This window comes from Adiantum capillus-veneris, chromosome 24 (assembly GCF_014529385.1).
Source record: "Adiantum capillus-veneris isolate H3 chromosome 24, ASM1452938v2, whole genome shotgun sequence".
Lineage (NCBI taxonomy): Eukaryota > Viridiplantae > Streptophyta > Polypodiopsida > Polypodiales > Pteridaceae > Adiantum > Adiantum capillus-veneris.
The window spans coordinates 50,321,500-50,335,633 of NC_140954.1; positions in this window are offsets into that span (position 1 = coordinate 50,321,500).

Here is a 14,134-nt window from a genome sequence, read left to right on the forward strand (position 1 = left end):
TGTTTCGTTGATACCATGGTTATTCTCGGTGATACCATGATGTTGTTTCGTTGGTACAATGATTATTTTTAGTGATATCATGATGTTGTTTCATTAATACCATGGTTATTCTTGGTGATACCATGACGTTGTTTCGTTGGTAAAATGATTATTCTATGATGCTTTTCGTTGATACCATGATGATTTATTCATTTTTATTGATACAATAATGATATTTTGTTAATACTTTGATGATACTCATTGATATCACTACGTTGATAAATGTCATTTTATGTAGTATATACACATGTCATTTGCATCACGTAATCACACATCTTGTACTTTTACGTTCATACTTATATGTTGTTGTGCGTATATATGTCGTCAAAAGAGTGGCGTCGCGAACCATCTCTTATGGCATTGTGGACGTAATTATTTCACTAACGATGCTAATAATTTTCACGACTGTGTTTTTTGAGTCTATGATCTATGTAGGATTGAACAAAGAATTGATTTCATGAAGACAAACTTGGTGACAATAAAAGATTTATGAAGACATGTTTGGTGATGCCATATTGATGACAACATGAATATATGTTTGGTGATGCGATATTGATGACAAGCTATACAACGGATTCACGGAGACACTTCTGATGACGAGCTAATCGATAGCCTTTACACCTCTTTATTGAACCTTTGTATTCATTATTGTATTTGATAGGATAGGAGTAATGTAACTCCTCATAAAACATTCATTGTAAAAGGAGTGATGTAGCTCCTCATAAAATATTCATTGTAAAAGGAGTGATGTAGCTCCTCATGAACATTTGTATATTCAATGATTTTAATAATATAACGGTGGGTGTACATAGAGCTGTGGGTTTTTCCCTTGATCCCCCAAGGGTTTTTTCATCCACAGTTAGGGACCCTTATTTGAGCGGGGGTGTTGAGCTTATATGTGAAGCCACTCAATATATGGCTTCTCTATATATGGCACCCAGTTCCCCTCTATATATACATCATCTCATGTGCGTATTCTACACACTTTGGGGTTCTATTTCTGTGCTCTCTCTGTCTCTCTCAACATAGTGGTCTCTTGGCCGCATGTGCAGCTTGTGACCATCTTGTGGAGAGTCAGTGTCACTGTCTCTAGGACTATCCTATGGTAGAGCAGGTGTGGCTTCGTGTCCTTAGGTTGATGCCATCTCTTTTCAATGCTCGGGAGTACACTTGGGGGACAGCTGCTTGGTCCACTCTCACAGGCTCGACACTTTAGTTTGAGCTATCTTCCACCAAAGCAGGATGATAGTGATAGAGGGGGGTCGACCTACACTCCAGCCTGCTACACAGATTACTCCACATGAGTGGTGCAGTGAGAGAGACGAGTGCTGGGAGCTCATCAGTGGCCTCACACTCTGGTTCATCTAGCAGGCCCGTTGCTTCCGCGTCTTCGAGGCTTGCCCTATACCACCATCAGAGACTGTTTGGGTTCTTTGGCTAGAGATGGTCCATACTCTCAAAGGACAGTTTGAGAGGCTCTAGGGCAGTTCCGACCGCATGCGGGAGGGCAGAGATGCTTTCCTTTGACTCTGGCGTCCTGGGCCTTTCTTCACCATGGTCCAGGGTATGCTCAAATGGCACTACCGTCCACCTATGTGGATTTTCCCTCCTCCCATCCCTTGATCTAGCCTCATTGTACATATGTTCTTTTTTCATTGGGAGAGTCTCTCCATCATGATTGTTGTAGCCCTCTCTTGTAGAGGAGATTGTAGCGCTATGGGCAGTTTCATTAACTAATAGAAGGATCTTTTTCTCAAAAAAAAAAACATTTCCTTACATGACAAAACCTTCTTTTTCTTTCTTGTGGGAAATTTCAATACCTTCACTGCTATCTTCTTTGAGGCAAGGGCGACCCTCATCAGGACCGGGGTCTAATGTAGTAGGACCACACTTTTTACATTTACTACTAATGCAAGTCTGTTTTTCGAATCTGGCATGAGCCTCTTTCGGAAATAATATTATGTCTAATAGTGCATTCAGGATCTTCATAGGGTTTTTAGATGCGTTCAAGTAAAATTATCTTTGCATACATTGCATGCACACTAACAAGAAATCCCATGCAAACCAAACTATAAACTTCTCATGTGATTCATGGCATCTTTGACTAAGGACAATTACACATGAGAAACATAACAACATGTATATCGATCATTCAATTTGTGGACAAACAAAGGCTTTGAGTAGTCAAAGGTGCAATGGAAAATAATGGCTTTGAGGTGTTTTTCTTTGAAGAAGACAAAGAGTTTGAACTACAAAAAACGAGAGCTTTACTTAAGAGTGCTAAGGCTACACAAGCTAAGACATATATGATAGTACAATAAAGCTATCACACTGGTAGAATGCAAGTATCATAGTGGTATTGTAATAATTTCCTACCAATAACCCAATGGTCTAATACCTTAGAGATACTAGAAGTATACCAACGTAATACTGTCGAGTTAGTGGTATGATAGCGGTATGATACCAAATTATCCTAGCGAGACATCAGTAAGATAAAAGTAATATAGTGATAGCCATTTTTTGGCTATCCAAATTTTCCATAGTGAGCTAGCTCACCCAAGACAATCACCTAAACACTATGGCTATCCTCACCTTTTCACTATACATAGGTATATGTGATTTAAGGGACTTTCTCAGATCCATATCTCCTCGAAAACCCTCAGTTAGCTAGTCACTGAGCCAAAAATAAAATAAAAAATAAAAAACAAAAAATATATTATGTCCCATTTGTGTGTAAACATTGCATTGTATGGAGGGCCTAAGATATCTACTTTTATTGTTATTTTTTTGGTATTTATTTAAATATTCATACCTAGCACTAGTTCTATAATTGGACACTTAAGTGTCCTGAGACACTAAAGTGTCCTGTTTTTCTACCAAGTTTTGGTAGTTTATTCGTCAAGCTAGAAAGATGTTTTTTACTCCTTGCTTCTACCATAGATTGGTTATGAGGGAAAGAAAACAATGGATTTTTCTCCATATCAAAATACAATCTATATGGAGAGAAATCTGGTAAGTTCTAAGACATAAATTTTAGTAAAATTTCAAGCTGTTTTGCCAGAAAAAATCATAAAATCATTATATCTTTTTATAGAGATGGCCTTTTTTATGGTTATGAAAGCCTAGTGTTAGCACTTAGTGTTGCAAAATAATGGAATTCACTTCAAAGATAAATTTTTAAGTCGCATGCAAGCTATAGACATAATTTCATACTTGAGCACGTGCTGAATAAGAGCATAATTTTGGTCTTCCAAAGGTCCCCTCATGAAATTGGTACTATTCTAGTGCAATTTGACATCTACAAATGACTTTATATGTTTGAACCAAGAAACTACGCATTTTTTGGGCTCCCTAACTCAATTAAATCTCATTGCTTGAACTCTATCTTGAATTTTTTATCGTGCAAAAACTCTTGAAAATCTTGAGTTCTCCATAATAACATTGAAACCGAGGTTTTAGGCACCCCAATTCTGTATGTACCACGTACTTTGATACATTTAGTTGATCTACATGGAAAGTCTAATATTATTTGAAGTTTTAAATGCTTATGTCTCAAGAATGAAAATATGAAAGTTTTCTCTTATACACTTTTGAATATTTAAAATGATCCAATAATTTTTGCATATCAAAGCCCTTCTACTTGCCACCTTGAATTCTCAATGGAAAGGGCAAGCAATGTATCACTTTTTAAAACTCACAAATACATTAGAAACATATTTTTCTTTATATACAATGATATGCTTGAAGTGACCTTATCAAACACATGGAAGTTTCCATTATTTTATATACTCCAAAGTCAAATTTTTTGCACATGAAACTTCCAATTATCTATAGCAAAATTGCAAAAGAGTCACGTAAAATTTTCTACAAGGTCGCTTCATTTTTTCTTGAGCTTACAAAAGCAATTTGTTCAAATCGTCAATCGCAGTCTTACGAGGGTCAACTAGATGAGTAAAGTTCTTGATCATGATAGATTCTAAAATGCAAGGTTATATTTTTAAAAGACCCTCTTGCTACCATATTTAAGCATATCAAGAGGGTTTTCTTAAATAAACCATCTAATTCAAGAAGCATTTAATTTAAATTTGTTAAAAAAGAACACTTAAAGTGTCATGTTTTGGTACCAAACTAGTGCTAGGTATGCGTTACTTGTGTAAGTATGCTATGTGCATCGACTTACCATCACCACAATTTTTCTTACCAGTATGCATATTCTTTATTCTATACATAATTATTTTCATCAAAGCCTCTCTAAGTTCTGGTGAGAACCCACTCCAAAAAAAAATCACAAAAATACATTTCACCCAATCATTCCTTTTTATGAAATTAGTATTTTCTACATGCATTTTCTCTTACTTCATGTAAATAAAATTACATCACTAATACAAATGAAGACCCATTCAATTGATTTTCTTATATTTTTATCTTTTATTTTATATTTATATATAGGTGACACTATTCTGGATCTCGTGAATTTTTAAAAGACTAACTTGAGTTTCTCATCATATCCATATATCATATTTGTGAGTAATCCTAAACCGTGCATGTTTTAAAACACTTAAAAATCAATTAGTTCATGCTCCCATGCAAGGAGGGCTTCACTTTTGGTGCCTTATGAAAATTCAACAAGAAGAGGGCCACTAGAAAACTTTGGCAGTGAGAAAAAACATGTAATTAGCACCATATTTTGGCAGTGAGAAAAAACATGTAATTAGCACCATATTAGAGAGTTTGAAACTTTAGAGCCAAATTCGGAATAACCAATGTCTTGAAGATTTGACCAATGGACAAATCTCAAACTGTTTTTTAAGATCAAATCCTTCCACAAGGTAGTACTTGAAACGAGCTTCTCAGTCATGCTCAAATTAACTTTGGCTAAGATCTGACCAGGTGGTCAAATCTTAAGCTCTTGTTGAAAGTGGGAATTGGGAGCTACCGTTGGAGCTACCACTCGTGAGTTATGATTTTTTTGGTAGACCCCAATATGCCCACTTTTTCTCATAAATCACCCCTAGTCTCCTCTCACCTCCCTTTACACTTGCACACACACACACACACACACACACACACACACACATATTCCTCTTTATCCCTCGCTCTAACTTTCCATCTTCCCTGGCTTTGCTCACCCTCTTCACCATTATCCTCCCCTCTCACCTCCATAGCTCTCATATGAACTTCTACATGCACATACACCATCTTTATGTCTCTCTCTATCACAATTTTGTCTTACCTCTTTCCTATATACATAAAATTCAGCATGTAAATCATGCTTAACCTCTACAAGTTGGGGTATCTCATCAACCAAGTTGTCATTTTTATTGTCGTGATCAACCTTGGCAGCAGGGCATAAAGAAGACAAGAAAAGACAATACTGATGGTCATTTTTGACAATCTATAGAAGATAAAACCAATTTTACGCAAATATTCACCATCCCTCACTTCATTCTCCCATCTTTCTTTAACCATTCAACTCATTCTACCCATTGTAAATATGTCATTATACTTTTTTAGTGATCACTCACACTAACTACTAATCTACTAATGCAAATATCCATTGACCTAAAAAGGAACCTCACCTCAAGACATGTCAATAGTAGAAAATCTCTCTCTCCCTCTCTCTGTTCTTAATTCTCTGATTTTACCTTATCTACTATCAATAATGATTTCTCTTGAGCCCAAATCCATGACTCAAGCAAACAAAGAAGGCCTACAATAGTTTGATAGTCAAAAAAAGATCATAATTTAGATTTGTTAGATTGTAAAAAAGGACTACAAACAACCTTAATGAGGGGTCTCCAATAAGCCCCTCTCCTTCTTGTAAATCATCTCTTAGCTCCAATGTCTGATCACTAATCTCTTGTCTCCCACATAGCACCCAACACTATATGCATGAGGAGGGACTTATAAGCACCTTGTGAGCTTCACACTTTGCATAAGGGAAGCTTTGATGCTACATATTGCAAAAGTGAGAGAGTGTGAGTGCCATATCTCAAACCACTATTGTGCTTACTCTTTACTATCAATAAGTTGAGGTTTTGGTGCTTCATAGAATTGTTTTGGCTTTAGAATATGTCATTTCACTTGTGCAATGTGCTTTCGTGAATTCAAGGTGATTTGTATCTTCCAGTTGTGTCAATTAAGCTTGTTTGTGAAAGTGGTTTAATGTGTCTTTCATTGCCAAGTTCTTGTTCATTGTAAGATGGTATGGTGGTGAGAGGTGTCCCGCCACAATCCTAACATAATATGTGTGATATGTCAATGATTAGAATTCACTAAGGATTGCTTTAGTTTTGAGCAAGATTTGTGATAGTGTTGTATCAAACAACCTCCATTTGCAAGTTGTAAACTAGGTATTGCATAAACTTCATTCCTTTCTCCTTCCCCTTTCTCTATGTCATTCTTGATGCACTTATTGTGAATCTTTGTGTGAATCACTTGTGTGTGATTTGTTGTGCCTTTCTTGGTCATGAAAAAACTCTCTTTTATCCTAGTTCGCATCCATAACTAGGTGGTGCCCCTTTTCTTGTTTGGGTTTTGATGTGGCAAGGATTTAATATGTACGTGATCACATGAAATTTCTTGTGATCACAATGTTTATTATCACACTCACATAATCACAATTAACGTGATCACAAAAAAGTTGATAAGTGGTGACGTGAAAACCCACCAAACTTTCATTGGGGTATGTGTTTTTCATGTCAGACCCATTGGAAAACTATAAAAATGCTAAATCAAGCCCACCAAGAAATGAAAAAATCCCAAAAGGCTTATCGAATTGTAAAATTTCTATAGGTTAAAAGCAAGTCACGTGAATATTTAACATGATCACTTATTTTGAAATGTGATCACTCAATATTATTAACGTGCTCACATGTTTGTGATCACATTAATGAAATCCATGGATATGGGTTTGTTGTTTTCTTGTGTGCTTATGATTGCTCCAGCCCCAATTGAGCAGTATGAGAACCTTGAGGAGTTCTTAGTTCTTCTCTTGTTGCCCGCCCCGAACCGCCTCAATTTTGGTGCCCCCACCAAGAAGGGCTTTGTGTAAGTTATTGTTTCCTATTGCATGAGTACATAGCCTTTAGCATTCAAGTAGCCTTTACCATAATCAAGTAGGTTGCATGAATGACAAATGACCCCTTCATTCCTATTGCAATGAAAAAGGTACATTTAATTGTTAGCACAAAGCTACAATTCCAACGTGTAATTCATAGAATTTTAGGTCCTCATAGGTTAGCTGAACTAATGCGTCAGTGAATCCTTTTATCTAGGTACAATCTCGATTTGGATATGTATATCTTTGTTCTATTTTAAGAATTAGGTAAATGCATAGACCATGGATAATGGGCCAGAAATAGAGATTTATCCTTTTCATTTTACACCACAGCTTAGCATAAACATTGTAATTAATAGTAAGATTCAATTCAACAACGTTAAGATTTTAAGATTCATGTAGATCCTAATCGTTCATCCTCTAAAGAGGTACGACATCCACTCCCCCTAAACCTGCACATCCTCTAGTATGTGCAAACTTTAGCAGATTTCCAAGCATAAATTTGTAAACACATAATCACTGCTCTGCTATAATCATACCATCTACAATCTCCCAATCTACAACTTCAAGTGATCATACCCTCCTCTAGGATCATAGAAAAAACACAAAAAAATCCATTAGTAGAACATAAGCATCCATTAACCCATAAACCATCATGAACACCACTTGGACCATATGGAATATAAATCAACCACCCCAGACCATGTTCATATCTATCTCCTCCCATATCAAATGGCATACAGAATATAGGCATAAATCTAAAGCACCACGATATCCTCTCGGATCAAAACATAGCACTAGTTCCCCTATAGTATCAATTAGGAATAAATCCCATATAGCATTCGGTATCATCAAATTCCCTATAGCATCAAGTAGCATTGGATATATGAGACCTACGAGACTAAGATGATGGATCCACCACCCTACCATCCTATATATAGGCCGGCTCCTAGGCCTATCCATAATACGGATCCCCAGTCCTCACTGGTCCAGCTGGGTCCCTGGCTCAAGTCCCTGACCCCCTAGGTCGAGCCTTGCTCTTTAGGATTCTTGTCCCTACCCTTCTCCCCCCTTGGAGAAGTATTTTTGTCCTTGAAAACAAGATTGGTGATACACTAATGTTTTTCACTGTGGCATCCTTCATGGATCCAGTTGTTCGCTTGACTGGAACACGGTTCAATAGGAGGTTCAATCAAATCAAGAGGAATGTCTTGATTTTCCACGTTAATGTCCATTTGGAACCATCATGTGTTAGCGGCTCATATTTAACATAGTGTGTAGAGTCCATTTCAAACACGTACGAGCATGATAAACAATTCATCACAACAAAGATGTACCCAAAAGAGTACCTCTTTTCACTTTCCATGAAAGGAACTCGCTGACGTAACTTATCAGCAAAATATAAGTCGTTGACTTGTTCTCAATTTCATCAGCAAACAATCCCACCATAACTAGTGTTCAAGGTTGATAACCTGAATGATACATGAAGAGACTACACTTAATCACAACCATGCTTTAAGGTATGGTAAGAAAACTCCAACTAGAGCAATACATGCTTTCTAATTGAATTGCTTGGTGCTAACGTACGCACTTTTCATATCCTTTAGCACAAGATTACAATTTGTAATCTGGCTATCCTCTTTGGATAACTAACACTATTGAGGTGTGTTTCCCCATGGTTTATAGGCAATCTTCCCAAATGATCGGTAAATGGGGATCACAATGTCGTACAACATTGCTGAGGAATCAATAATATCTTGAAGAACCATCTTGGGTAACTTGAAAGATCCACAAGCACCCAAACTGATCCATAACCTCTATTGGTGATTGGTAGATCCAAATAGAATCTCATAGAGATACGGAACAGAGTGCAAAGCTCTTCATAGCACTTATGCAATGAATATGCATGCGACTCCAAATCACTCTTTGCTAAACACTAGGGCCCATAACACCTAGTGTGCATTTAGCAAAAAAACAAATCCAAACCTGTATATCCATGATCATCCTTGCCAATACTTATGGGAAATGTGATGCTCATAGCACACATTAAAGAGGAGTGTAAATAGTTCTGAAAAAAACTACATCCTTTTAGCTTCAATCATTTGCAAGCCTTGCTGAAACATTTGAACCATAATAGAAGGTAAAACATCGATCACTTCTAGGTATAAACAATGAATCCTTTGCATTAACAACTCATAGCCTTGCTATATTGCATAAAAAACCATCCGTTAATGTTGTTTAGCAGCACTTGTACGTTTAACAAGTCATTCTGAGTATCCGACAATTTCTGGCCCTTGACATTGTTCCTAATATGATGTGCTGAAAATGGTCTAGAAAATGTATTTGACCTGCACTAGGGACTTCATCACAACACATAATTGATATGACAGGTGCCAGTGTCAGTCCCAGAGAATCATATTCTCCACATGTGGAATATGTCTCATGTAAGGATGTCTGAAAAAGAACATCCTTCAAGTACGAGATGTAATTGTGTGTGGAAGTAAATGCAAACACTCCACGACTTGAGTGAAAGGAACCCTCATTATTGTTACTCCACACTGGCTAAACTGAACCCCCTGAGTTCTTAGACCATGTTGTATCCCATGTGACAACATATGACAAATCAAACCCTACAAGCAGGTCCATAACTTTATAATGCAAAAATTTATTTTGGACACTACAGTCCAAATTTCTTGGCTCTTATATGACCTTTTCATGTCTTTCAAGAGAAAAAATGGATGAAAACATAGAAGTTTATACATCCTACTTGAAAAATTAAAAACATATTCAAAAAAGAAACAAAACCAAATCAAATGTGTACCTGGAAGTTGAACATAGTGTTCACTTACCAGTAGGCAAATGCACTTGCTCAAATTTCCCACCTGCAAAGGCCTAGGAACGCTAATTGAAAATTAGAGAAATTCAAGGAGTATTACACATGTAACCTTGGGTGTTGCCTTGGCAATCCAAACCCCTTGGTTAATATCTATATCATCAAAACCCATTGGTTTGACTTTGCAGGGAAATAGCTCAACTAGCAACCGACCCTTCGCTTGTGTTCGTGACCCCCCTTGGGTTTGCCCTTATGACTTTGAAAGCTGAAACTTGTCCACTACCCCTTAGCATTTGGTGGACTTCTTTCCTTGAAAGCACAAGTGTGATGGATCTAAGAATTGACCATCAACACTTTAATAAGTGATTTAGTAAGCACGAGTTGGGTCTTACCCCAAAACTATACTCGTATAGACACTCTTAGTGCTATAAATAAAATAGAAGATCCACTCAAGTTCAAATCGTATTCACAACTGGATCTTCTCTAGACCCAAATATTCCATAATCGTGTTGTTTGAATTGCTTGCTTCCTCTATACACCCTCGTAGAGATAAGAATTTACGAGTTTAAGACGTTCAAAAAATCAATTGGATCATCAACACTTTCAATATGTAGTGGTAAAATATCAAACAAAAAATTAGTAATGACAAGACTCTTGCTTGTCCATGAGAATTGATGGGTCCTCAAGTGGATAGAATTGTTCGAGCTTGAAATCAATCACTGATGGATTACAAACAGATGGCTCTTAGTCATTCCAAAAGAGGTGGCTCTTATCCCTTCAAAAAAAAATGGCTCTTAGCTGACATAGAAAGATTTTAGAAAAAGCATGCCTAGTTTCACTTGTCCCGCAAAGAAATAGGAAGGAGAGAGAGAGAGAGAGAGAGAGAGAGAGAGAGAGAGAGAGAGAGAGAGAGAGACAGAGAATGTTGGGTTGAGTAAAATCTTGTATGTTACGGTATTGAATGCCCCCTACCTATGCCTCTGTGAAAACTGGCAATGTGGTAGCTTATCCTATAATCGTACAATAGTGCACTTGTACCACACTCTCGTAGAGAGAGGTACCGTAGTCACATCTTGACTCACTTACCACGTATGTGATCGTGAATGATCAGGATGCATATGTATGGCACTTTTTATGAGAATAAACATAAACACAAAATGTTTTAAAACATTTGTAACTGAGCTCGTCCTTGATAGAGTAGCTAGTGATATAGCGAAAGTGTATGCAATGATGGGTGTTGTACATCCATCGTATTACTATGTCATACATACATATTAAAAAATGGAATGATAAGACCTTGGCTTCAATGACAGTCACAACCATGTGAGCTGCTGGTATACATGCCTTGCACTATTACACTGGCATGGATACATCACAGTACGCCGTTGCGTAAACTATGAGCTTATATCCACATAGTGCCAAAGATGTGTGCCATCATCATTGATCTAAATTCAATCAATAATACCCTGGCACATAAGAGAAGTCATGCTTCACATAAAGACAGGCAAAGCACCTTGCTTTGTACAGTGGCTTCTTATGGAATCTGCCAAAGCACTTTGCTTTGCACAGTAGAGAGATATTTTTGAAAATGAAAAGTAAAACATAGACAAAAACAAACATAAGTTGAAATTGGCTAACCTTGTCACACACTTATGGGCAGGTTTCTGGTAGTGCACTCAAATTTGGCTCATAGCCATATATGCGAATAACTTAAGAGCTATCGAACGTCTTACAGATGCCTTCTTGTCTTGGTTTGATCCGATATCTAGTGAGAAAACATGCAGACATGTTGCAAAGGCTCCCAAGTTCGTTGATGATAGCATATTCCGAATGTCGAAAACTGGTTGCAGTATGTCTTAGAGTGAAGCCTTGCTTCCTAGAAGTCTATCAATAAGATGTCATAGAACTAATACCGAATGCTCATAGAAAACAGGTACACTTGTTGACACACATGTGTCCAAGTAGAGAAGAATCGACCTTGTCAAATTTAATAGAGAATTGGCCTTGCCAAATCGTGCAGCGTATTGAGAATCATGAGATTTTCCAATACTGATAGAGATAGCATCTAAAGCTTAGCTATCAAGATTCAATTATTGCCAAACATTATCGAGTGCCCTTGGCATCGAAAGTCATAGAATCCTGTGTGTGTGGTGATCGCATTGGGTTCAGATCATAGCTGTGGATGTCAATGTTCTTATTACTGCTTTGTATACTTATGTTGCCTACTCCTTGGCAAGCTACAACACCTAGAAGTGATTATGCATCCAGTGCATGGAGCCGTGTTCTTGAAATCCTTGCTTTCCCCCTCCTCTAGATAGCACAAATGAATCCCATTGAATGTGTCTTGCCGACAGTGAATTGAGCTTAATCATTTCTGAGTGCCGACTTCTTAGAATCGGATTATTGATGGGCCTTGCCAAATACGTTTGCCTTATAAGGCACTGGCCATGCCTGAGTTGGATGTCCTAGTAGACAACCTTGCGTCGTTCATCAATGTGATCCAAGGCCGGCCGTGCCGATCTCCGTGACATTTGTAAGCACATGATTTTTGTAATTATCACAATCCTTGCTTGTGCCTTGAGTGTCATAATTGCAGAATTATGGAAAAAAATACATGGAAATGTGCATATCCTTTACATGTCATAGCCACACCGCAACATATTCAAACAAATTCAAATAAAACTGCATACCTCATTAATGAAGCAAATCATCTTGATGTGTCGTTCACATTGCCAGGGTGTTTGAGAAAATTGGCCTAGCCGAAATCATGGTTCAAGGCCTTTCTGTCCATGTTGGTCCCTTGTATGCTTTCCTATATTCGAGGACTTTCTGCATGCGCTTCAACACCATGCATCCTACCTTTCTGTCCATGCAGGTACCTTGTATGCTTTCCACGTTGGATTGCTACATACACCCATTTGTCCTTGACTACTATCGATGTGGGATATGCCCCTTAAGGTGGCTTTAAGGTACCCTTAGGGTGCCCATGCACTTCTCACATGTGACCTCCATGGCAAATATAGCGATGGCCGATCACAACCAACATCATCAGAGACGACTTTTCTCATAGCACAGCCATGGAACGGCTTCTCCTTAGCAGCCCTACATGCGCCCATTGAGCTCCAACCCACTCTATATGGTGCTTGCTGCCATCCTCTTCTTGATCATACAAGGGGCAGTTCATGCAGATGGCCTTTCCACACCGCAAGCGGCTGCTCCCACAGCCTTTGACCCCGAGGTTCCCTCCAAGGGAAGTGGTGCGTCCCACGGACTTCTCTGCTCTATCGAGCCCACCTTGCTTGACCCAAGAGGCCATGCCCATGCTACTACCTTGAACCCTATCTTGAATTTTTAGAGAGAGAGAGAGAGAGAGAGAGAGAGAGAGAGAGAGAGAGAGACAGAGAGAGAGAGAGAGAGAGAGAGAGAGAGAGAGGGAGAGAGCATGCATCCTACCTTGAACCCTATCTTGAATTTTTATTGTGCAAAAACTCTTGAAAATCTTGAGTCCTTCACAATAACATTGAACCAAGGTTTTAGCTGCCCTATTTGTGTTCATATCATGTAGTTGACACATTTAGTTGATCTATGTGTAAAGTTTGAAGTTATTTGAGGTTTTGAATATTTATATCTCAAAAATTAAAATGTCAAACTTTTTGCATGTGCAATTTTGAATACTTAAAATGATCCAATAATTGTTGCTTACCAAAGCGCTTCTACTTGCCATCTTGAGTCCTCAATGGAGAGAATATGTATCACTTTCTAAACCTCACAAATACATCAAAAACATAATTTTTTTGGTACACAATGATAAGCTTGAAACGACCATACCAAACACGTAGAACTTCCCTTTTTTTTGTACACTCTCAAGTATTTTTCTTTGCACATGAAACTTGCAATTATATATAGCACAATTGTAAAAATGTTGCGTACAATTGTGTACAAGGTTTCTTCATTTTCTCTTGAGCTTATAAAGTTGATTTCTTCAAAGCATCAATCATAGTCTTACACAAGTCCACTTGATGAGTATATTGCTTGATCACGACAGCTACTAAAATGCAAGCTTTTATTTTTGAAAGACCCTCTATCTAAGTTATTTAAGCATATCAACGAGGTTTTCTTAAATACTCCATTTAGTGCAAGTAGCATGTAATCTAAATTTGTAAAAAAATGAGAATTAAGTGTCCTTTTTTGGTACCAAACTA